At 36.6% G+C, this 25,060-nt stretch overlaps 1 pseudogene; it reads right to left on the bottom strand.

The window, feature by feature from the left end:
* Positions 1-739: 739 nt before the first annotated feature.
* LOC141613079 (uncharacterized) lies at positions 740-23,515 on the bottom strand (annotated as a pseudogene).
* Positions 23,516-25,060: the final 1,545 nt, after the last annotated feature.

The raw sequence follows: 25,060 nt of genomic DNA, 5'->3' as shown, positions 1-25,060 counted from the left end.
TTTTATCAACTGATTGCAGAGTGCAAGTAGGATTGAATCAATCATTATTTACCTTTTTTCACTCAAAAACAAATCTCCGTTTACCATAGGCATCACAAAATTCTCATTTCTGACGGTAATATCTTATGACGGGTCAAATAAATCCACTTAGAAGATAAAGACAAGCCTTTTGTGATTACCTAGACACTCACTCTTACTTTTGTTTTATTGGGTGATACTTGACCGTGACAAGGGAGACTTATTGCCATAGGCATATATCCCGCTATTCCATGACCAAATTCCCTTGTGTCTAATCATTATAGTAAGTTGACGATTTCTCCCCCTTTCTGTACTGTAATTTTCAGTGAGTATATATGTTCACCATCATGCAAAAATGAACCAAAATTTACTTATTATTGGATGTTAATTGCAATTTTGCAGGTGGAAAACTTGGATCTTAAATGACATAACAATAACATGATAACTCCATTGATATAGAATAGCTGCAATCATAGGACATTATGTTATTCATCACGATTTACGGTTTTGAACTTCGTTGTCTTATACTCCCTCCCCCCATTCTTTTTTTATCGTCCCCTTTCGATTTTGAAAGGATTTAACAACACTCCTACTCTCCCCTTTGAATTTTAGGGAATTAAGAGCGTTCAATCATTTATTTACCTTTGATTAAAAAATTATCAGATATAGTAGTAGTAGATAGTGTAGCAAGTGCTAAACATGTTCACTTAGCATCTACATTCTACCCGGTCCAAAGTGCAGGTTTAGTACAATAACGTTCCCTGGCCATTAACGTAAAAGCAATGGCTCTACAAGTACAAAGCATAGTAAATGAGTAAACACAGCATTAGGATTTAGGGATACAAATACACACACTTCTTATTTACAGCAACCATAAATTAGCTATATGTATCATACCATACCAAATCTGTATGTTTTACTGAATCTTGTGTCTCTTTCTGTAAATTCCGATTGTGCTAATGCAGTTGCAAGCTACAAACAAGATACAGATTAGGTAATGTACTTTACTATTTCCCTGGTTCAGTTAATAAAATTAAAGTATTAGCGATATTGAATACCTTAGCTTTGCAGGTTTTGCGGGTTTTGTGGGTTTTTCCCTGCCTAGCTGTTCTGGCGGTCTTAGCTGTAGATCAATCGGTCCATGCATCGGATGACCATTTCTGACATTATGTGAAACGTATGTATGATACTCTATTTGATTTACATGTTGTCGACTATTCACCTGTGATTCATGACATATAATATATCATCATTCTCATACACATTGCTAAAGAGGATTACACTGGTGAATGTTCCTTACCTTGTTATGTAGCTCTGAATTTTCCTGTTGCATGATGTCAACCTTTTTATAGAGTTCAACGTTGTCCTGGTGAATGAGGGCTGCCTACATCATGGTCAATACCTGTTAAATTCCTGTCCTAACTTCCTCAAGATGAATGAATAGATAGATACCTGTCATTGAGGATACCTGTCGATTAAGCTCGATTATCTCATCTGATAGGAGTTGCTCCTGCAAACAGCAGCAAAGTAGTCAATCAGTATGCTGTCACTTAGTGTCTGGATGTTGAATTAGGCCATTAGAGGTAAAAGGTGGTAGTGAAAGTTGAAACTGCCTTGAACCTTTCTCATTCGTGCATTTTTCAAGCTTATCTCCAATTGATCACCCAGACTCTGCAACTCTTTGATGGTCAAATCTGAAAGTTCTTCTCCCATAAGTCTCCTGCAACCATCAAAACTTGAAGTTTCAGGCATAGCAGCGATGTTATTCTGCTGTTGCTGAGAGCATTGAAATATTTAAGTGTAATATCAGTGCCCAAGTATTTTTTTTTGTCCTTCACTTGAGAGCAGTACGTTTCCAACTAATTAAGAGCTTTTACGATACCTCCACGGCCATGTCTTTTGGGTAGTTAAAACTTTCAAGTAGTACACTTTACCTGTGACTTTCTTGTAAAAACTGCAATTGTTGCCTCAGGTTTGCGGCTTCCCTTTGCCAAAACTGAAACCACACAGTCAGAAACTCAGAATAAGAAATTGGTTAGTGTCAATCACTATGTGTAAAATTTACTTTGAAAAGTTGAATTTTGTGCCTTCTTCTTGTAGTCCTTCATGGTTGATTCCCGGGATTACATTCAAGTTTTCCAAAGCGTTCACACATGCATTTCTTACTGTTACTTTTTTTTATCGAATGCTTTGGAAAACTTGATGATTTTTTTTTTTTTTTTTTTTTTTTTGACAGCAGAAAACTTGATGATTAAGACAGGAAAATTACAGTCAATTTATGGCTTATACATTTCTTAACTGCAGGGAAAAGAAAAACCTGGATATACTCTTCGGTGGAGAAAGAACATGACTTAAACATTCCAACCCATCCTAAACTTATCATCTATCGAAGTAAGGTAATTTTTCCGGTGAAGTTAGTTAGCTTTTCTCTCCTATCTGTTGTCTATGAAAGAATTATCTGTCTCATCTTTCACTACTAGAAATGTATTACTCGGAAAAAGCTGAGGGTATATTGCTGGTAGCATTCCAAGTTGAATAATACAGTATTTGTTATATTCAATTATAGTGTATTCTCATGGTCTGTTGCCTGACTTGCCCCTGAAGATGAACTGTTATATTGAAGTGTGTATCATTTATTTGCATATTTCATTTTACATTGAAGGCCTGTAATAGTACTATTTATGTATTCAGAAGGTACTTGATGTTATGGATTGTGTTGCAACAAACTCTAATTAGACTGTAATTAGTACACAAGTCTCCTGGTATATGATACAAAGTGCGTAAATGTGTTGTTTTAGCAAATTTAGTTGTCGGTGGGTCTCATGATTTTTGTTCTTTTGTTGACATTGACTTGATCATCTCAAAGGATTCTTCGTTTATACAATCCGTTGTACATATTGCTATGTCTAACTCTTTATCTTAGGTGACCTTGATGGATCCTTATCGGGGAAAGTAGCAAATTGCCCCCCAAACATTTTCAAACGTGCAATTTACCCCCAAACATTTGAAATTATGTGCAAATTAACCCTGTTTTAAAAATCCGGCAAGTTTACATCTACTACTTGCCGGATTTTTAAAATTGGGTTGATTTGCACATAATCTCAAACGTTTGGGGAGTAAATTGCACGTTTGAAAACGTTTAGGGTCAAATTGCACATAACCCCAAACGTTTGGGGACAATTTGCTACTTTCCCCGATCTTTTATCTCTCCGCCTTTTTTTATTTTTCTTCTTCCTTGGGAAGGGACTGTACACCACAATGTCTCTAACCAAAGGCTAGGACAAATTGTTCCTCCCATGTGTTTGAGTGAATCAAGTATTAGAGTCTATTAATTGCTTAGCTACATGAAACTGATTGAAAATGCAAGAAGCAAGATTAGGGCAGCAAAGTGAACCTTCAAATGACATCAAAACATTATTCGGTTCTACCTACTTACGATGGTACATTTTCGGACGTGGAAGATTTTGGCTCCTCACTTAGAGCATGGGATATGCTCATATTCTTTGAACCTTAGACCTAAGCAAGGCTCACATAAGTTTGTCTAGGTAAGATTATGATGCACACATATCAGATGAAATAATTCTTAAGCTGTCCAGTAAAGATCACTAGTGCCCCTTCCATCTCCATATGTCTTAAAATTACGTGTTCCGGTTCTTGATTGGATGGGGACTAATAAGGTTCCTTAACCCTTATGTCAGATGAAATAATTCTTATAATCCTATTAGTATATAGGTTCACTCTCCCTCCGTCCAACCTAATGATAGCTTGGCTAATTGAATGTCTTTAACCCCATGAGCTTTGGAAATCACGTAGAGGAAATTAGAGATGAAGTGATTCACAAAATGTAACACTGTGATTTGATTAAGGGCTAATCATAGTCCTCTACAAGAGTTCATCAGTTGGACTTAGAAGATGTTAGTTAGGCTTCCATGATCACCATAATGCAAGAAGCATTTGGTTTCAACCATGTGGATGATTCCTCATCTGTAAAGAACCATGGTGATAGTGATGTCATTCTTAGGATGTTGTATGTGACATACTTAAATTAGTGGTTTTTGAAACGAGATTTTTGTAAGCTTGTATTGATTTGTTGGTGAGGTGAAAGAAAACTATGTGTAGATTATGTTAATTCACAACAGTGGCTTTAGAGTGCGAGTGAAATTCGCAAGGTTAAGTAGCTTTGGAGGTTCATTAATGAAGTTGAGGTGCTAGGGGAGTGTATCAAAATTTCTCAAGAATGACGTCTGAAGTTCTGTTGGCAGAGCAAGTAGCTTGCTCGTTCAAATATTTGATCGGTTATTGGAGTCTTTTCATGGGCGGGTTTAAATGTGAATTATTGACCAAGGTCTTGTTGTGAGTCTAGAATTCATTCATGGGAGATTGGGACATTGGTTGCAATGCGAAGAAATGAACTGACAGTCTTACAGTGGATGAATTATGGACTTATGGTGTCTTGGACATCTTTAAAACCGAGTTTATTGTCCTTTTTATAGTTGCTTTTCTCAAGGAATCCACTATTTAGGAAATTGTTATATGAGATGCAATTCTCATTCTTCGTTTTCTGATCTCCCAAATGATCGGAGGAACCCTCGATTTTAAGGCTGTTAGACTTGATTTTGATATGGTTATTCAGGAAGATGGCGATGAAATTTATATGCGTGATAACAGCAGTCCTATATTAAGAATTTAGGCGACTTCTCAAACAACTTATCTCTCTTGACTTACTGGTGAAATATTGTGCAATGCTTGTGTCGTTAGTACAAAGAACCGATTGATTTTCTTTTATTATCTCTCTTACCCTTTGGTCTTTCTCTTTAGCATTTATCCTTTGGCACTTTGCTTCTACTAGATTCACCATATAATAAGGCCTAATATGTTCTTGCAGATTTATAAGGTTGTATTTCAAAAGGTTGTGAGATTATTCTTTTGGCTATTTGGTGGGTTACATGGAATGAGAGGAATCATCTTACCTCTGATGTTATTCCTCTTAAGCATTAAAATGCTCGAATTTAGCGTTTTGAAGCTTTTGTGCAGCTAATTCTCCTAAAGCAGAATTGTTCAACTCTCGGCGTCACCTCATGTATAACACTTGCAATGTAAGAAAACTTCAATGTGCTTTACTTTAATTATTGGTTTGAGTAGTCCTATGTATGGTTTCAAGTATTTCATACACAATGGAGCTGTGTTTTTCCTGTATATTTCCATTGGTTTTGGGCGATTTGTGATATATTGGATGCTGTTAGAGAGAATATTTAACGGAAATCTTAGAAGGACCTTCAGGAAAGATGGAGACATGGAGTATGGACAAATAGTTAAGTTCATGGTTGTTCATATTGAGTTGAATTGCAGCATGTAGAACACTTGTCAATTGGGGATTGTCAATTTGGATTTAACGAGTAATAGCGTATGAAGGTTGGCTTTAGTTCATCATGATTGGGGGAGCAATTGGGCTTAAACTCTGGGTAAATGAAATACGGAGTAATCGTTTAGAAGAGAAGTGAGAGCCTCATAGCTGTATAGCCATGACAGGTTTGGGTTAGTCTGCTTGCACCTTATATTTTCCTATCTGCATGGAGCAGATGAGACTTGAGAGGACGATCGTTGAGTTCTTTCTGAAGTTGCTACTATGATCATGTTTATGCTACATTTACATTTTGTTTATTTGGAATATTACATAGGAAATCATTTTTTTCGTTTGGATCAATTAATACAGGTATGGCATTAGATCAAATGTTTTCATCTCTTTCTGTATTTCTGTCTCCTTAGGCTTAACAGCATAACTTAAAACATAATCAAGTATGAGTGTATGACAGCCTCAAATTCCCTGTTTTCTTCGATCTGGTTTTCATGCGCATCTTATGTTTTGTTTGTGCATTTAACTGTGAATATTATTTAAGAGCCTTGTATGATTGTGTATATACATGATATATACATGATATACATGTATATAGGAAACCTGAGAAATGCAAGTAGGATATATACATGATATACATGTTTCTCAGGCTTGTCTGCAAATGTCAGACACTGGTTCATGTCAAACACGGTTATTTTTAAACACTCATGCTTACGTGAAATGAAACGAAGTGTCAAATTCTCGTGTTAGGTCAGAAAAAGTGTCATGTCAATATGCAACCAAAGTGAAGTGCTGTATTGACACACATATGTATATCTTAAAGCTCAAGAAGTTACATACGCTATTATTAGAATTCATAACCCATTTTTATCTATGTTGTTTTTAGGTGCTACAGTTTAAGGTGGCAAGTTGATGTGGATAGTATATTATCGGACCACTGATACCTGAGGTAAGTTTGAGATCCTCTTAACTCTTAATTAAGTCACTCATCATAATGTCTTTAATATGCGTGACCAATCCCCGTTCCCAACTCCGAAGTTCCTTTTGTCAGCATCAGCTACTAGTTATCAGTTATAACTAGTCTGTTCTATGAAAAATACTTGTTTCCAATTTTAGGGTACCTGGGTGTTTTTTTTTTTTGCATCCTGATGCTTGTTCTTCTTTTTCCACCGGGAAGAATTTGAGAAGTCTATCTCTTGAGGCAGATTTTAGGCCTGCACCGCATCAGGGAAAAAAATATCCACAGCCTTAAGACAGGGATATACTAAATCGAAAATAAGATAGTAGAAACAGATTGGGTGTCATATACTAGGAGTTCTGGGCACCGGACGAGAACAGTGGCCAGTAGTTATATTCTAGAGCATGCATTGAAAGTTTGATCTAAAGACTCTTAAGTGGATATTGACTTGGAGATGCCTTAAAGAGTGTAGTGTCATTTCTCACTTCAGAGAGAAAGTTGTTTTATCAGTTTGCTGTTTATCTAATTTACCTTGCTGGGAAGGCCTAAGTTTTGAACTTTCTTCTTCTTCTTGAAGAACAGTGTCTAGCTGTTTGCAAGTTGCAATCAATTTGCATTCCTGTCAGTCATCTGATTTTTAGTTTTGAACCCGTAGTCAACCTAGCACCTAGAATCAACAAAACGAACTAATTTTTAATGGAATTTTTAGCAAGACGTCTGGTCTTTGAGGTGCTGCTTCTCAATTTCAGTTGTCCTGATGCAAATGAAACATACGAAATTAGCGTATGGACTTGCTCGTTGTTGATACTTAGCTACTTCTCTTAAGCTGGATTCTGTTAAGCAGATTTCCGGGATAATAGATATTATCATGGTTGGCCAAAATAATTGCCTTTGCGTGTGGTTAGGACCAAATCTTTCTTAGGACAAACTTTCAAAGGACCATAAAGTCACCTTCCTTGGACATTTAATTGCTGTAGGCCGTGTAGGGCAATGAGATCTGTAGACATTCTATTATGCTAATAACTTAGGAAACCTGATGGAAATGTTTTCCAGGAAAAAGGATGCAATCTGGAGGTGAAGTGATAGTTTCAGTTTTTGTCTTATTGATAGAAAAAGGTTTCTCCAGCCAAGGGTTCTTAGAGGTGCTGAAAAACGCTCTTCATCTTGACTTTCCCCTGAGGCTATCTGGACATTAAAGCTCCTGTCTTCTTGTTTTTTTCTTCAGAGGGGGTTGGTGGACTGGTTTCGGCTAAGCTACCATGGGGTGCTGTTTTCTTCTCCAGGGGACTGGTGGTGGACTGGAAATGATAGGTGTTTTGCCGCCCCCAACACCAATCATTTCTTCTTCAATTGGTAGGTTCACTGAAAGGAGGGATGGATTAGGAATCAAGATGCGCGAAACAAAACTGTAAGTTTGTTTCTTCATATTTAGCATTAGTTGTGAAGAGATTTCTCCGTTTCCATTGGAGCCATAGACTCGCTATGTTTGGCTTTGGAACATGATGGAATAGAGGAAGGTGGCACATTAAACAAGTTGAGCTTTTTGTATTATGGAGCAGCAACTGGACAATGCAATATCATTATGGATCACTCGGAACAGCATCCCTGTGTTTACAACATAGTGATACAGCTGCATACATTTGAGATGAATGTTTGGATGAGTTCTCCAGAATAAATGAGTTCTTCTGCATTCTTCATTTCATATTTGGTCTCAGTCTCCAGTCAATCCATTCTCTTCTTTCACAGCCTGCTCCCTCTGTAATGGAGTTCATACGGATCCCTCCATGGCAGGAATGCAGCCTTGATTGCTACGACAGTGGTGTACTAGCTACTAAATCTCAATTTGCATTTCCGATACTTCCTCACACTGTTATGTTTTTCCCCCTTCCCTCAAGTACAAAGGATGGATTTTATTCTGTGTATGACCTGACAGTGTTTATCTAGCGTGCCTAAGGTGACATTTTACTTCTTCACTACCGTAAAATTGAATGAGGTGAGTGAAGCCTAATTCCGTGAATTGCATACTGGAGCAAAAATATGGGGCGCTAAAGGCAGAACCCTTGACCCAAAAGGCCAAAAGCGTCAAGGACTAAGCTCTTGATGCCTAACAAAACAGCAATGCCAGCAAGAATTGAGCCGTTGCTCAACAAAACAGAAATCCGGTTACAAGCTTGATTGCGTACCTTCAGTTCAGCAGCAGCTGATGACATCTGATGGTCGTCCTCCTCGTGCATTTTGTTGTATCTTTCGATCACTGATTTCATGCTGCAAAAAGTCATTATTAATGTCATTTCTCCTGCAATTTGCATATCTAAGAAATTTGAACATTGAAATTGTTTAATAATGAAGTGTTAATTTCATTATTGTTGCTGGAAACCTCTTATCTGAGATTCCTGCCTAATGTGTATATTCAGTGCTCAATTCGCTAAATGGGCATGCCAACAACACGTATAAGAAGGTTCGATCTTATAGTCTGACCTGTGGGTTTTTAGGGTACATAACGCTCTTAACCCACCAGGCCCCTCCGAGCTAGCTAGGCTTGTGCGAGACGTTTTAGTTTATACTTGAGATTAACTTAAATACTTGTGTATCAAACCAATTTTATAAAATTTTTTTTTTCAAATCATAGTTCTCGAAAAGATGATCATTTGAAAAAAAAAAAAAATTATCACTTTCTGAAGTCGTAAACACCTCTATGACCTCTTAAAATTTTCTGGATAAAAAAATAGGGTATTTCAGGCAAAATGTCAAACCCAAGAACACCGCGTACATTTTACGTTAAATTAGTAATACTATTAGAGTATTACCTTCATAAAAGCTTCGTTTAAATATCACTAGCTTAAATTACTGTATGTCTAGTCTTACATCTTCGATAATTGGAGTATATACTTTATACCCAAAAGACTACAAATTATACAAAAATGATTAGTATTCAACATATTAATGTTTCTAATATATGTCATGAATTACATCAATAATTCACAAATATCACCTTTGAATCATCGGAAATTTCCCATAGTACTCTTCTGATTTGTCACTTTGTCCATGATATCCCTACTTTTTAAGAATGTGTCATCATGATACTCTTGAGGTTCGATATTTATGTCAATGGTACCCTTGTTGAGATGCACGTTAAATTAGACTAATGGAGTATGATTAAGGGATAACTAATTTTCATGGGAATTTTAATTTCATAACAAACTTAAAAAAAAATCAAAATGCATAAAATACTCCCGAGCTTTGTACTGTTGCAGAAAATGTTAAGGAATCAAAAGATATTATTGAATCAAATCAACAATTTGTACAAACAAGGAAAGAATTGTTTGGTTGGCTCTTTTGGAATGGATTGGAATGGATTTGCTCAATTCCAATGTTTGGTTGGAGTCTTTTCGAATGGAATTAGATAAACAATGGATTCTAACTCCATTCCAACCCCTTAAAATCTCATACCCAACTTCCCCCATTGGTGTCAAACTTCATTCCTCCCTTTTACAATTTTAAGATGAACCAAACAAGTTTATGAAGAAATGGATTTAGATCTTCATACCATTATGGATTCATATTTCAATCCATTCCATTCCATGTTGTTGAACCAAACGCCCCCTAAGAGTAGTTATTCTTCTAGCTAATGTTTACGTGTAAATTGATCTCCATATCAATTAGTTTTGATCTTTTCCTTTTGTATGTATATTATGTTCATATTCTTAGGCTTATTTCTAGAAGTAGTTTTGCTATATATATTCTTGTAAATCCTTGTACATTTTGCATCAATATTCAATACAATTCTTTTCACTTTTATTCACATCTTATACTGTATCAATCGCCTTCGATCCTACGCAACGTACACCTCGATCATGGCCAACCATGCACTCATCCTTCCTAACGTTGTCGAACCCGTTGTCCCTATCATCTTTGTTAATCTTTTCTAATGCAAAACCCTTACCTCCACCAATTATGCCCAAAGGGCGTTCCAAATCAAATCCTTCCTTGAAGGACAAGAACTTTTTCACTTTTTTGACGGTACTCATCTGTGCCCTGCTAAAACCATTCCCGTCAACAATCAAAATGTCCCAAATCCTGCCTACTCGACTTGGTCGAGGCAAGATCGTCTTCTTCTTGCCTCCCTTGTCGGCACACTTGACAATACCATTGCTCCTCTCATTACCCAAGCCACGTCTGCCCAAGCCGCCTGGGCCACCCTGTCCTCCACCGTTGCCAACCCCTCTCGGGGAAATATCCTACAAATCAAAACTCGCCTTGAATCCATTACCAAAACCGCTGACCAAACCATCACCGATTATATGCACAAAATTAAAACTTGTACCCTTGAACTCGCTAACCTTGGCCAGCCTATGGACCCCGAGGATGTCATTGCCAAGGTGCTTCCTGGCTTTGATTCAACTTGCTACTGTGCTATTAAGGAAACGGTTGAAGCCCGTGACACTCTCATATCCTTCGATGCCTTGCACGAAAAATTGATCAATTACGAACTCCAAAACCCAGAAACTACAACCACTTCTCCGCTTCCCACCATTGCCTTCGCTGCCCAATTTCGTCCCAATCAGAATCGTTATCAACCCCGCACTTCCTCTTCATCCTCTTTGCCCACCGACTCTAAAACCTCTCATAAGGATGTCTCTATCTGCCAATATTGTGGCTACAAGGGACATACCTTCCTTACCTGTCATAATTTCAAGAAAACTCGTCCTACCTTCACCATTACACCCTACTCTCGCCCCAACTGATATCTGAATAATTGACCTCAAGCCAAAACTGCCACGGCCTCTGCTTCCGCGCCCAACTAATAGCTCGTTGACAGTGGTACTACGCACCATCTCACCAAACGATTGTCTCTCCTCCGCCCTCTACTACTGACACCACTGCAACAACTTTCATCCCCTCACCTGACCCAACCCCGCCTTCATCTCGTCCCTCCCCTGCCCCCGTGACCATTCTTTACCCCTAATCTACCTCTTCTCCCCAGCCCAACCCCTATCGTGTCAATGAGAGGCCGGCCCCACAACCGCGTGCTGTCACGAGATTATCCAACAACATCTGAAAACCAAATATGCTAAATTAGTTATTACCATATCCCCACAATGTCTCCCCACCACCACTAAACAGGCCCTCTCATCTCCCCATTGGCGTGCAGCGATAATCGAGGAATACAATACATTACTTCGAAACAATACTTGGTCCCTTGTTCCAGCCAATGCCGCTCACAATGTCGTCAGTTGTAAATGGTATTTCGTGTCAAGTATAATCCCGATAACACAATTCAAAAATACAAAGCTTGTTTAGTTACAAAAGGTTTCCATCAACAACATGGAATTAACTATACAAATACTTTCAGTCTGGTCGTCAAACCCGTCACAATTCGATTACTTCTATCCCTTGCTCTCAGTCAAGGTTGGTCTCTCTGTCAACTAGATATCAACAATGCTTTCCTTCAAGGTACGCTTCATGAAACCGTATACATGACTCAACCACCAGGCTTTATAAATGATGACACTTCAACCCATGTCTGTCGACTTAACAAGGCTATCTACGGCCTTAAACAAGCTCCTCGGGCATGGCATACTAAATTAAAAACTTATCTCCTTCAACTCGGTTTTTGTGCTTCCATTGCTGACCCTTCGCTTTTTATTTACAAACAAAATACCACAACACTTTATGTTCTTGTTTATGTCGACAATATTATTGTTACTGGTCCATCGAATACTTTTCTCACATATTTCATATCAAAATTTGTCACTCGTTTTTCTCTCAAAGACTTGGGCTCACTATCCTACTTTCTTGGAGTAGAAGTCACCCCTATCTACAAAGGTGTCTTACTTTCTCAAACAAAATATATTCATAACATTCTTCACAGACATGACATGCATGCTTGATTCCAAGCCTTCAACAACTCCAATGGTGTCATATCCACCCCTTACGGCTACTAATGATCCCACCCCATGTGATGTTACTACATATCGCTCCACTGTCGGCAGTCTTCAGTACTTGTCTCTAACCCGACCAGATATATCCTTTGCTATCAATAAACTAGCCCAATTCATGCAACACCCACAACCTGTCCACTAGACAACCTTGCGACGGTTGCTTCGCTATATACACGGTACTATCCATGTTGGTCTTCAATTACATTGTAACAACCCTTTTCAACTCCATGCCTTTAGTGGCGCAGATTGGGCTGGAGTTAAAGGAGATTACCTCTCTACCTCCGGCTACCTAGTCTATCTTGGCAAGAACCCCATTGCTTGGTCCTCGAAGAAACAAAAGACTATTGCTAAGTCCTCTATAGAAACTGAATTTCGAGCCGTAGCCGACACTACATCCGAGGTACTATGAATCAAGTCGCTTCTATTTGAACTCGGTCTTAACTTTACCTCACTGCCCATGATCTATTGTGACAATTTAAGTGCTATACACTACTCCGTCAATCCTTTTTTCCACTCTCGAATGAAGCATGTTGCCCTTGCATTCCACTTCGTGCGTGAGCAAGTTCAAGCAGGCTCTCTTCGAGTGGCCCATATTAGTGGTTATGATCAATTAGCTGACGCACTAACTAAGCCGTTACCTCGTCCTCGTTTTGAAGCTATTATATCCAAGATCGGCCTAGTCGATGGACAATTCATCTTACAGGGGATTGCTAAGGAATCAAAAGATATTATTGACTCAAATCAACAATCCCTACAAACAAGGAAAGAATAAGAGTAGTTATTTTTCTAGCTAATGTCTACGTGAAAATTAATCTCCATATCAATTAGTTTTGATCTTTTCCTTTTGTATGTATATTATGTTCATATTCTTAGGCTTATTTCTAGGACTAGTTTTGCTATATATATTCTTGTAATCTTTGTACATGTGCGGTATGTATAGAGTATTTATTTTTAAAGTGTTATTTATAATAATGGAAAACTAAAGTAATTAACTAAATTAAGGATTTCATCTTATAAGTTTTCTCCAATTATTTTAATGATTTTTTTTTTGTCACAAAGTTAATGGTGAGTATGTGTCAAGTTATTCTCTAAAGTTATAATTATTGCTTTTAATGAAAAATTTACCAACTTATAGTTTATAGTTTAACATCAATTTTATTTTATTTTGATGAAAAATCACAATTTAAAATTTAGTTATAAATTAAAGTTTAATTATAATAAGATTATATTTTAATGAAAAGATAATAGTTTAAAAAAGAAAGTTTACCTGTTTCTTTATTTAGATAGAAGCATTTGGAGAAAAACTAAAAGAATTTTTATTCTCTTAGTAATAAGGGGATACAATTCCTTTCACTTTTATTCACATCTTATAGAAAATACCTCTTTACCAAAAAAAAATCTTATAGAAAATACCTTTGATTTTTCAAATGTGAGGGGTATGTCAATATGATTTATTTTTTTAAAAGTTTTTTTGAAATCAAAATTTCTCGCCAAAATTTGGTTTTCCTGCTAATTACTCTAGAAAAGACCAATCAAATGTTAATGGAGTTTTTTTGTTGGGATATTGCTTCTTCTTTTGTTTCCCGCCTTTGTATTATCGACTCACCCACATGTGCCGAGCCTTCCATGAAACTCTGTGTATTGTGTTTCTTTCTTTAATTTAAGTCCCCTTCTTAACAAAAAAAAAAAACCTCAAGCATTCACCCGAGTTGGGAATTTCCTAACTTTATTGTTCATAAATCATAATAAATTTTTATCAAATCCAATTCAGCTTTAGACCAACAAAAATACAAAACAAGCAAAGCACAATTAACTAAAATTGCTCAGATAGCTAATTTACTTGTATTAATTCACTTGTTATAATTCTTGTTTATTAACTTCAATTTAATTAAGTTTCTAGCGAAAGAAGATGATACTACATCATTCAAATCTAAACCCTGCGATCCCATTGTTTTTGTGTGAGATATTTATTTTTAAATTTAAAATAAATATCTCACACTAAAACAGTGGGATCGCAGGGTTTGCATTTGAATGATGTAGTATCATCTTCTTTCGCTAGAAACTTAATTAAATTGAAGTTAATAAACAAGAATTATAACAAGTGAACTAGGTTTGTGACCCGTGAAATTCACGGGTTTATCTGTGGATTTGAAGTGTACTCCGTATACAATTGTAAGCACTACTTGCTGTCTTCATGGCATGATCATAGAGTATCATACGTACCAAATGTGCAAATTAACAACAATTCTCCCAAAGTTGATGAAATTTCAGGGTATTATAACAATGGACATACATGATACATTGTCACAAAATATCAAAATTCAGATAAATAGTACGGAGTAATACTTCTTTCGTCCCAATCATTTGTTATCTATTCTATTTTGGGATCTCTCATTCATTTGTTGTCTTTCTATATTAGGTATGTTTTGAATGGCTAATTTGATATTCGGTAATCCACATCCATCAATGTCTAGTCTGCTTGTCATCCAATAACAATAGGTCTCCTCCTCTCTCCTTCGTCGTTATGACAAAAGTAAAGGTAGCTATGAGGGTAAATATAGTGATGAGTCTATTTGGTATTTTCATAGTAGTAAGATTGCTTACAGGATGTAACTCTCCTACACGAAGAATGATGAAACTTCTTCTTCTTTCTTTTTGGGGAAAAGGGAGTTATGAGGGTAAATATATTGCTGCTGGGATTCGAACTAGGATTTTAAATACCACCCTTCTTGATTTTGTCAAGTAAGTTAACTAAGATCTGCTTGTGGCAATGAAATGTATAGAGGAAATACAGGATAGCTGGAGATTAGTAATATTTTAAATAGTAATTAATCTCTTATAAGTTTTGAAGGGTATTTGCTGAGTTGTTGTGGTTCGATATGTTCCCCTAGTTTTTTTTTTTTTTTGACAGCAGATATGTTCCCCTAGTTAATGATCTCCAACTTAGACAATCAAAGAAAAAGATCATGTCATTATTGAGCTACTTTTTTATTTAGTTAATTAATTACAATTAAGAAGATTTGAACTTTTATTTGTCTCAATAATAAGTGTATAGTTTATAAGTGAAATGCCTTGTAATATACGAGTAGATAACAAAATGAATGAATGAATGAATAAATGAGTGAATAAACGAACAAACAAGTTTTTTGTAATATACACTCACATTAAGAAATAGTGAAATGTAACAGGCGCGTGCAAAACACATACATATTTATTTGCCTTTAAAATTATCATCTTGAGCTACTTTTTATTTAATTTAGGTACAAGAAGATTTATTTCAACTTTAATTTGTCCCAATAATAAGCATATAGTTATAACTAATTTGCTTGATAATATATGAATAGATCACAAAATGAATAAACAATCTAAGTTTTTTTTTCCCCTAAGGCCCTAATACTCTCAAGTTAAGAAACGGTGAGATGTAAGAGGCGTTTGTAAGACGCGTACATATACATTTGTCTTTTAAATTAGACGAAAACCACTAGGCCACAATTTACACAGTAAGTGAATTATACATCTGATGTAATATAGTTTTTTAGCATTAAGATAAAGTTTTTGAGTTTTAATTTAAAAAATTTGAGTTTTATTATAAAGTTTTTGAGTTCATTTACTTAAACATTAATCTCAAAAAGATAAATTAAAACTCAAATAAATTACATATGAGCTCAGAAAAACTTGATTTATGACATCATAAAACTAAAATGTAATTTATAAATTCTATAGAACTAAAAAAAATACACAAAAACTCAAAAGGTCATTAAATGTGAGGTACATCTGATGTACAATTCTTTTTCTCCAATTTACAATCTCACATAAGCAAATGAACTTGATTCATATCATATGCTTCAGGTTAGAAAATTAGGAGATGCATCTACCTCTTTAAATTCTTCTCATTGTGACCACTAAATCCGTCAATAAATTACATTTAATATTTTTGTGATGAACAAAAGAATTAAATTTTTGAATAATAACAAAAAAAAGTAAGCTTACTTGGTGCTTGCAAATTCATAGAGTTTTCCAGTGCTAGAGAATACAATCAATCCAATTTCTGCATCACAAAGAATTGATAATTCTCTAGCTTTCTTCAGTAATCCACTTCTTCTCTTTGAGAAAGTCACTTGCCTGCTTGTTGTATTGTCTATCCTTTTTATTTCAATCTTTCCTCTCCCCATTTTTTTCAACCTAAAATATCAATATTCACCATATATTGAATAATATTAAAACTATATTAAAAATGAAAAAAATTATATTAATATTAATATATAATACAAATTAATTAAATTAAAATGAATATTTTCAGCAAATTCTCGGATAAAAAAGGCAAAAAAATAAATTGACAAAAAAATGAAAGGATATTTATCACCAACACTAACCCTAGCTAGAAGATGAATTGAAACCATCTATACAAATGAATAATATTATGTTTTTAACTGGACATAATTTATACTAACTTGAAAAAAAATGACATTTATATTAAAATTAAAAAACAGTTAACATAAAATTAGTAGTTCAACTAAGATCCCTAATTAGGAAAAATAATTTTATATCAATTTACAAAAGAAATAATCTTGCAAAGTTAAATCATAGATTAACCTGAAATTATAAGGAAGAGAAAAACCATGCTTATTATTGTTATATAAATGATGAAAGGAACTTTAGTTTATATGGAAGACATGATAATGTATGAAGAGAAAAACAAAGAACAGAAAGAACAGAAAATATAATTAAAATTGATATCATAACATTTTTGGGAGCTGGACCTTCTACTATTTTTGGTCCTTGGACTATAATTTTACAACAAAAGTTTCAAAAAGAGAGAGATATTGACTTACTAAATGAGTTGATTAGCAGCTTTTGTGTTAAGGAAGAAGGACAAAAAATTTGGAGAATATGACTTTTAATTCAATGATGTTTCTGTTATGTTTATTTCTTCTTATGTAAATTGCTCTAAATAGAACTATAGATGCCTTTAAAACCACTAGTGATTCAGTTTATGATTTGAGTTTTTCGGTATGTCTGGAATCCATGAAATAGTTAGGTGGTAAAATTTAATTGGGAAATAATAACTAGGAAAGTTTAACTAGGTGGTAATAATTTTTTGGAAAATAGGTTTTGCATATAAGGATACTGATTGCTGAGATAATTTTTTATTCCATTAATCATTACCCACGAGGGTGGGTGAGTGGTAAGGTATTACAATTTCATGAGGGAGATTAGGGTTATATTCATTTATGGGTTTTTCTAACGTGTGTCCTTATGACACACATTAATAACCCATATATGGTAATATTAACAACATATTCACATGAGATACTCAAGTATATTCTCATTTTTACCATATTTAATGAGAATATATTGTAAATATTACCATATATGGGTTATTAATGTGTGCCCTTAGGACACACGTTAGAAAACCCCTTCATTTATAGATATGATTTACTTAACTATAGACACAAATGACCATTTTACCCTTCCTATTTCAACACATATTTTCTTCTTTTCCCCTCTTTTAAACTCTACCCCCAACCACACTCATGCCGCCTCCCGTAGCCACCCAACCACTCGCTCACGTCAACCACCCCATCGTCCCCCTTTGTGCTGCTTCTGGCCAGGCCGATCGGACCTACCCCGCCATTCCTCGACCTAGAACCGCTGCCCACCAGTCCCATCCTCTCTTGCGCAGTCGACAACGACCACCGGCACACCCCCGTGCATGCACACGCCTAAAGCGCCTCAACCACCAGCTCTTCCACACTCCCCTCAGCCGACCTCCACCCTCCATAGCTCGGCTACCACCAGAGACACGCCTCTCCTTTTACCCCAGCCGTCTCTTTCCCATAAACCCTAGTTTTCATATTCCTAATTTAATCAACCCTAACTAAACTCAATCTACTACATTTGGTGCAAGAAAGTAGATACATAGTCAATAAAGTTATGAATTATGACTTGAACAGGAATTAAGAAACCATAATCAAGTAATTTGTTGAGAATCTAATATTAATTTGAAATGAAGATAAAAGAAGAGTTTGTTTTTTTGTTGTGTTTAAGGAAAAGGGCAATGTATGGAAAATTTGTGGTAAAAAGTCTATTAAAAAGCAAAGTTTGTCCATGAAAGAGCAACTACGATAGATTATGATGGTAAATAATTACTCTTAAACCAAACTTACAAAAATCACCTTATATATTACTCAGCCAATGTTTAGTCCCTAATTTTATTCTCAATCCAAGCAAGCCCGACTTTAAAGAAAATTATGATGGTAAATAATTACTCTTAACATGTTTAATTAGGTAGTAATAATGTTCATGAGTCAAGACATTAAAAGTTAAAACATAAAATCATAGCTGAAAACTGAAACGCTAATTGATATTGAAAATTATGAGTTGATTAATAAGATCACTAATTATATTAAAAATGTTTGGCGAAATAGTTAGTATTTGATAAAATAAGCTAATTTACTCAAATAAGCTAACTCATTTCTCATATGCTATCATCGTCCATAAGTAAGGTTCATTCGGGTCATCGTCGAATCGGGTCATTTAGATAAATCTATCGGGTTGGGTTTGGGTTGGAGTCGGGAAATTATGCTAATTTGTAGGTTTTGGGTCGAGTGTTGCTTGGTTTGACTCATCAATTTATTTATTTCCAATAGAGTCAACTTTCCGATTATTTTACCAGTTTGAGTTGAATTATGGCCATTATTTATCGAAGTTGTAAGGTTTATTTAGCGAAGTTATACGCCGTTTATAATGTCGATTTACTTTAGTCTTTATCGCCTTAATTTTTCGTTAATGTCGGATTGTCGGGGTTATATTTCAAGTTAACATTGGGTATCTTTCGCATCAGGTCAACTTTTAGGTTAGCTTCCGGGTTATCTTTTGGGTTGGGCTAGTTATCTGGTTGGGTCGGGTCAAAGCATGTATCGAGTGGATTCGAGTTACGATAATCTTGGGTCGGGTTCGATTTTGAGTCGGTCTTAATCGGATTAGATCGGGTTACAGATCATAATCGCAGCGGGTCAGGTTGGTTTAAGGTTATAATATGTTCGGATCCTGTCGAAACGGGTTTACTTGGAGTCGAATCAAATTACTTAAATCGGGTCAGATTTGTCAGCTCTAATAAGTATGGAAAGAGATGGTCAACAAATGACTAGTTGTAAAGGTACAAATCACAAAATCAAATAATTAGCTTATATTAGTATTAATTTTTAAGGTTTCCCAAAACTATGAGCTAACAAAACCCAAAACTGCTTACCATTTTTGAATATGTCCCACGCACTCGAGGGTCGTGGTCTTCACCAACATTAAATATGTTTATTGTGTACTAATGAAGTATATCATTTAGATGATTTGTCTTAGGGTTTCCATCCCATTAATTAAAATAAATTATCTCTTCAAGTAAAATACATTATTGTATTGAATAGTACAACACAAGTTGAATCCACCAATCGGGAAGGATACACTCCTTTTAGAATACTTAAAACTTTTTAATAGACACCAAGGCAAGTAGAAAGGTACTAAAGATGGGACTCAAACAAGTTAAAAGCAAATACTCGTACGACTATACGTTAATTTTAAATTATTAATTGATTTTTTACTTTTGAAGAGTTGAAAATTGAAAATTATTAATCATACAATTGTACAAATATACGAGCAAATACTAGTAATGAGTAATAAACGTTCTTTGTAAATAATGATTAGCAATTCCTAAAAAAATATAAAAAAGAAAGTTTGAAAAAAGTTTAAATTTGCAAAAGAAAATTGAAAAAAGAAACCATTCGAGGTTAAAGGAGTTTGATTACTACCAAACCATATGAGATTCATGATTAGACAAAGTAAAGGGTTTCAAACTTTCGACTACTACTTCCATCTAGTGATGCATCTTATGGAAGGTTTAATGGATCTATCGACCTTTAATTTCACAAAAGTTACAATCAATGGCGGAGTCATGAATTAATGTCTAGGGTAGCAATTATATTAAGTTTACTTTCATTGAAAAATGAAAACTAAAAAAATTACAAACAATTGCGGAGTCATAAATTAATGTCTAGGGTAGCAATTATAAAGTCTACTTTTCATTGAAAAATGAAAACTAAAGAAAATGTAGCGATAGGCAACTTACCAAAATTTAAATTACAAACAGACAATCCTACAACTCAATAGGCGCGACAGAATGACTAAATTTTTTCATTTTATAATTTAATGACTTATTTTCTTTTTAATAGGGAGTATTCATCAACAATAATTTTGATTCAGCAACTTCACAAAAGTTTTAACTATTGTAAACGAACATAATCAATCAGGAAAGAAAACCTAATACTAGTAGTCAACAATGGTGCAGGGGTGCATCTGCACCTCCTTTTCCAAAAATAAATACAAAATTAAATTGTAAAAAACACATTAATTATGTGGTCTAGTAGCTGGTGATACTTTTTCGTACTTTAAAGGGTTCCGTTAATTTTTTTACACACCCTTAACTATCAAATCCTAGAATCGAACCTGTAAGTAGATAATGAATAAAAAAATGAAAAGGTTAATAGCATTCGAAATTGGATTTTTTGAGCATCAGTTTTTGTACGTGGATAGGTCAAGAACGCTACTTAAAGGGAGATAAGACTTTATTTGTTTTTTTTTTTTAAAATGCTTTCAAATTCTATTAACCTTGTGGGTTGATTTACATTTGTCACGGTACACAGTTTGAAGGGCCAATATATAAAATTAAACATTCCTAAATTTTAATGTAGGGAGCTGAAATTCTCCTAAGAGGTAGACATTATTGACACAAGATTTTTATTATTTTTGGTTCAAATGAGCGCACTATACAAGCAGGTAAGAATCGAACTCTCAACTTCATAATTGGAGTAAGATATCTCTTACCACTCGAGCTAACTCTTGTTCTTATTATTGACACAAGATATGTGGCATTGTAGTAACTATTTTCTTGTGAACTAGGGCTTTAAATCATTTAGAATTTTGCTGGGAGCCATGGTGGAGTGAGGGTATTAATTGGTCCGTTTGTCCCTGTTAAAAAATGTGAAAAACTCGTAATTTTCAGTGTCAATTTTTGAATCTTTTCTTCGATTTTATCTTATTTGATACTACCTATTCGTCCCCTTGAAAATTTCCGTCCCGCTTAATTCAAATCTTAGCTTCGTCGTATTAAGGAAACGAATCTTGTAGCTCCTCCTTCAAGCAATGTATAATTCATACAATCTTTTGTATTTCCATATTTTGTTATTAGTTGCACAAATATTGTAATTAGTTATTTTCTTTTCTATTTTCTAGCATTAGGTTTAGTATATAAACTCATGTAATACCTTTGCATAATTTATTCAATATACATACAATTAATCCTCAATATTGTCTCTTCTCTTATATGGTATCAATCGCCTTCGATCCTCGACACTGTTTTTCTCGACCATGGCCAGTCATGCCCTCATCCTTCCCAACGCCAATGAACCTGCCACACCCATCATCTTTGTTAACCTCTCCCAATGCAAAACCCCCTTACCACTACTAACTAAACCCAATGGTCCTTCCAAATCCAATCCTTTCTCCAAGGCCTTGACTATTCCAGTATGTAGATGGCTCTCTCAAATGCCCACCTGCTACTGTCAAGGTCGACAACCGCCAATCCCCTAACCCTGCCCACACAACCTGGACTCGGCAGGACCAACTCCTCCTCGCCTCACTCGTTGGTACGCTTGACAGTACCATCACCCCTCTCGTCACACAATCTAAAACATCTCATGAAGTTTGGTCCGTCCTTGCCTCCACCTTTTTCAACCCCTCTCGTGGTCACATACTACAAATCAAAAATCTTCTTGAAGCAATCACCAAGAAACCCTATCAAACCGTCACAGAATATATACACCAAATCAAAACTTGCAGCCTAGAACTTGCCAATTTAGGGAAACTCATTGACCCCGAAGACATCATTGCTAAGGTTCTTCGTGGTCTCAACCCCGTTCATTATCGTCTATCAAAGAAACCGTTGAGGCACGAAATACACCCATCTCCTTTGATTCCCTACATGAAAAATTGATCCACCATGATCTCCAATATCCCACTCCTACCACTGTTACCCCTCTTCCCACCACGGCATTCGCTGCCAATTACCGTCCTAACTCCCAACGCTATCAGCCTCGCAACCCCTCTCCTCCCATCCTACCCACACCCTCAACTGATGTCTCCATCTGCCAATACTGTGGCTACAAAGGCCATACCCTCCTTAACTGTCGAAACTTCAAGAAAAATCACCCCTCCTTCACCATGACACCCTATGTGCGTCCTAATCGTCCTTCCTCTTCTCGGCCTCAGGTGCACACCGCCACTGCCGCCTCCTCTACACCCGACTCATGGCTCGTTGATAGTGGTGCAACTCACCACATCACCAACGACCTCAATACTCTTGCTCTTCATGCCCCTTATGACGGTCCCGATGATGTTATCATCGGCGACGGTTCCTCGCTTCCCATATCAAATATAGGTTCCTTTACACTTTCCTCTAATTCTTCTTCTCTTATTTTTCGTAATGTTCTCCATGTTCCATTAATTGCTCGTAAAATATTATCTCTCTCTCAATTTTGCACGGATAACAATGCTTCTATTGAATTCTCACACTCTCGTTTCGTTTTTAAGGATATCACAACGGGCCGGATCCTTCTCCGTGGACCAATTGATCGTGGGATATACACCTGGAACCCGTCCTCCTGTCAAGCTCTCACAGCCACCTCGTCATCTTCAACACTCATATGGCACCATAGGCTCGGCCATCCATCGTCTAATGTTTTTTTCTTTTCTCAAACAAAACTTTAATTTACCTATTACTAGTTCTAGCTTCGATTTTTGTCATTCTTGCAAAATTAATAAAAGTCACAAGTTAGCTTTCTCCGTTTCTTCGCTTACGTCCAAAAAGCTCCTCTTGAATTGATTTTCTCTGATGTTTGGTCCTCGCCAGTTCTATCTCATGAAAATTTTAAATACTACGTTATATTCGTTGGTCACTTTACTAAATACACTTGGCTTTATCCACTCAAAAAGAAGTCAGATACAATTACTGTTTTCCAACAATTTCGCCTCCTTGTTGAAAAATATTTCAATAGGCCAATTATTCAAATGTTTTCCGACAATGGAGGTGAGTACATCAAAATTACGCCCTCTCTTCTTCAGCACGGCATTTCTCACCTCACGAGTCCACCTCACACTCCCGAACACAATGGTTATGCAGAACGTCGTCACCGCCATATTGTAGAAACGGGACTTGCCCTGTTGTCTCATGCGCATCTCCCTACTCTTTTTTGGCCAAATGCCTTTGCCACAGCGGTCTATCTTATCAATTATCTACCTACACCCACACTCCACCATGACTCCCCTTACTCTCGTCTTTTTCATAAGTCTCCTAACTATCAAAAACTCCGTGCCTTTGGTTGTCTATGCTATCCGTGGTTACGTCCCTACACTTCCCACAAACTCGATCCAAAATCTATTGCTTGTGTCTTCCTCGGCTATTCTTCCACTCAGAGTGCATATCATTGTCTCGATCTTACCACAAATCGTATTTACACTTCTCGTCATGTCACCTTTGTTGAACATGAATTCCCGTTCCTTCGTCTCACTACTCGTGCTCAAGCTGAACATGCATCATCCCTCCCGAATTGGTGTGATCCTCCTGTCATCTTTTTACCCTATCCCCAGCCAGCTGCCACCGTGACCAACCCTTCCCCTGACTCCTCTGAACCTACCTCCACTTCCTCTCCCACCTCCCCTCATATGCCCGACACCTCTGCCCCATCCTCCTCTCCAGCTGCCTCCCCGTTGTCCCCTCCTTCGACCACACCAACTACCTCTCCTTCCCATCCTCCCTCTACCACTCCATCTCCTCCACCTCCACCACCACCCCCTCCACCCCGTGTTGTCACTAGGCTGTCTAACAATATCAGAAAACCTAACCCTCGCTATGCTAAATTAGCCATTACTTCCTCCCCACACTCGCTTCCCATAACCACCAAACAAGCTTTATCTTCCCCACACTGGCATGCCGCCATGCTCGAGGAATACAATGCCCTCATTCGCAATGATACCTGGTCTCTCGTTCCTACCGATACAGCTCAAAATATTATCGGCTGCAAATGGGTATTTCGTGTTAAGTACAATCCCGACAATACTATACAAAAGTACAAAGCTCGTTTAGTCGCCAAAGGTTTCCATCAACGCCATGGCATTGATTACTCTGACACATTTAGTCCGGTCGTTAAACTGGTTACCATTCGCTTGCTCCTTTCTCTTGCTCTTGCTCACGGCTGGCCACTTCGACAATTTCTTCAAGGCTCGCTTCATGAAACCGTTTTTATGTCCCAACCACCGAGCTTTATCAGTGATGTCCATCCTTCTCATGTGTGTTGTTTAAAGAAAGCAATTTACGGTCTCAAAGAGGCCCCTCGCGCTTGGTACACCGAACTCAAGACTTATCTTCTCACATTTGGTTTTTGTGCTTCTCTCGCTGACCCCTCGCTCTTCATCTACAAAAAGTATTCTCGTGTGCTCTATGTTCTTGTCTATGTTGACGACATCATCGTTACAGGTTCTTCCACGCCTCTTCTTAATGACTTTATAACTCAATTTGCCACTCGGTTTTCGTTAAAAGATCTTGGCTCTCTATCTTACTTCCTTGGTGTGGAGGTTACCCCCAATTCGAAGGGTCTCCTGTTATCCCAGACCAAATATGTTTACGATCTTCTTCAACGATGTCCTATGTTAGACTGCAAACCCTCCACCACGCCAATGCTTCCT

The sequence above is a fragment of the Silene latifolia genome, chromosome 11, assembly GCF_048544455.1.
Source record: "Silene latifolia isolate original U9 population chromosome 11, ASM4854445v1, whole genome shotgun sequence".
NCBI lineage: Eukaryota > Viridiplantae > Streptophyta > Magnoliopsida > Caryophyllales > Caryophyllaceae > Silene > Silene latifolia.
The sequence above is the reverse complement of the archived record's forward strand: the minus strand, read 5'-3'. Positions and strand labels throughout refer to the sequence as shown.